The sequence below is a fragment of the Oryx dammah genome, unplaced genomic scaffold (genome assembly GCF_014754425.2).
Source record: "Oryx dammah isolate SB20612 unplaced genomic scaffold, SCBI_Odam_1.1 HiC_scaffold_8, whole genome shotgun sequence".
NCBI lineage: Eukaryota > Metazoa > Chordata > Mammalia > Artiodactyla > Bovidae > Oryx > Oryx dammah.
The window spans coordinates 6,204,754-6,207,008 of NW_024070192.1; positions in this window are offsets into that span (position 1 = coordinate 6,204,754).

A 2,255-nucleotide genomic window follows, 5' to 3' on the forward strand; every position below is an offset into this window, starting at 1 on the left:
CCATTTCTCCACCTGCTTGTAGCCATGCTGCCTTGTGGCTGCTTTGACTGAGAGGGTATGGTACAAGCGATGCTGAGCCAGCTCTCAAGAGGACTGGCCATTTTTCTTTCTTGTTTTTAAATTTATTTATTTGGCCACATCTGGTCTTAGTTTCAAGGTCTTCAATCTTTGTTGTGGCATGCTGGATCTTTAGATGTGGGCATGTGGGATCTACTTCTCAGATCAAGGACGGGACCTGGGCCCCCTGTGTTGGGAGCATAGAGTCTTAGCCACTGGAACAGCACAGAAGTTCCAAGACTGGGCATTTCCACCTGCTTTTGGTAAAAGTGAAGTGAAAAGTGTTAGTCGCTCAGTCGTGTCTGACTCTTTGCAACCCCATGGCCTATAGCCCCCCAGGCTGCTTTATCCAGCGGATTCTCCAGGCAAGAATACTAAAGTGGGTTGCCATGCCCTTCTCCAGGAGATCTTCCCACTCCAGGGATCGAACCTGGGTCTCCTGCTTTGCGGGCCGAGGCTTTACCGTCTGAGCCACCAGGGAAGCCCCTTGGAGCTGTGAGCTGCCACTTAAGAAGCTGGGCGGTCCCCCTGGACAAAGAGGCTACGTGGGGGTAGGCCCTGACAACCTCAGGTATTCCATCCAGTGGGGCCTTCAGATGACCGTGGCCCTGGCTGCTTCCTGATTACAGCTGCACAGAGGCCCCTAACCCATGGCCGAGTGAGAATGGGCCAGCTGAACCCTGTCAAGCCACACAACGTTGAGAGTTCAAAAGACTGCTTTAAAGCTATTACATTTGGGGGTAGCTTGTTTACAAAGCTCTCAGTGGTAGGAATACCCTGAAAGAGTCACCCAGTCTTATTCACTGGCTGCTGCTGCTACTGCTAAGTCGCTTCAGTCGTGTCTGACTCTGTGCAACCCCATAGACGGCAGCCCCCCCGCCCCCGTCCCTGGGATTCTCCAGGCAAGAACACTGGAGTGGGTCGCCATTTCCTTCTCCAATGCATGAAAGTGAAAAGTGAAAGTGAAGTCGCTCAGTTGTGTCCGCCTCTTCGAGACCCCATGGACTGCAGCCTACCACTCTCCTCCGCCCATGGGATTTTCCGGGCAAGCGTACTGGAGTGGGGTGCCATCGCCTTCTCTGATTCACTGGCTACTTCAGGGCAAAAGAAAGCCCCTTTACAACACCCAGACTCCAAGGCCATGGTCCTTCACTGACGATTTGACCCAATGGGCTCCCTTGGTAACCAGCCCTGAGAACGGGGCTGAGTTGCTGGGAGGCGCTGCTCTTTCTAGGGCTGGTAGGAAATCTTTACATTAAAATCAACAAATATTTGTCAAGCAGCTAGGAGGTTTGTGGCACTCTGAGGAGCTCAGAGAGACAGCATACAACACTTCTTATTTGAAGAGCATTAAACAGCTTAGCAAGCATGCTACCTTATTGAACCTCATTTCACCCGTGACGACCGTGAAAGGAGCGGGGCTGGCATGATTCATTTTGTTATTGAACAGGAAAGTACACACAAGGCCACACAGATAGGAGCAGCAGAGCCAGGGCTGGGAGCCAGGGCACCTGGCCGCCCGTCCCCAGGCCTTCTTTGCGCAGAATGTTATTGTCCTTAAACCATCCAGATAGCAGTCTGGGGTGGGTCAGGCCCTTTCCAGGTCAAAAGAACAAAATACTGGAGAAGAGAAAGTGACACAGGTTCTATGTTCATGTTATGATTACAGGCCCTGAAGTCACTTTCCTGGGTTCTGCCCTTGGACTTCCCCGGTGGTGCTAGTGGTAAAGAACCCGCCTCCCAAAAGCAGGAGACATAAGAGATGCGGGTTCCATCCCTGGGTCAGGTAGGTCCCCTGGAGAAGGGAATGGCAACCCACTCCGGTACTCTTGCCTGGAGAATCCCATGGACAGAGGAGCCTGGTGGGCTACAGTCCATGGGGTCGCAAAGAGTCGGACACGACTGAGCGACTCAGCAAGATCGCACGCCCGCGGTTGTGACCAGGTGGCAGTTGCTCACCTTGCTCAGCCTATCTCTCTGTCAGGGGGAGGCTCTCTCTGGTCTGCAGAGAGCTACTGTGAACCCAGGGAGAGGACGAGCTTTTGTGAATGGCAGAGCACGCAGAAGTGGCCCCAGATAATGTTGGAAACTAAGTCACAAACCGGAAGTCTCTGCCTCACTCTGCATGAATGAGTTCACCTCCCCTGGTGGCCATGCTGTGAGGAAGCCCAAACCAGCCCACAGAGGGGGAACTGAAT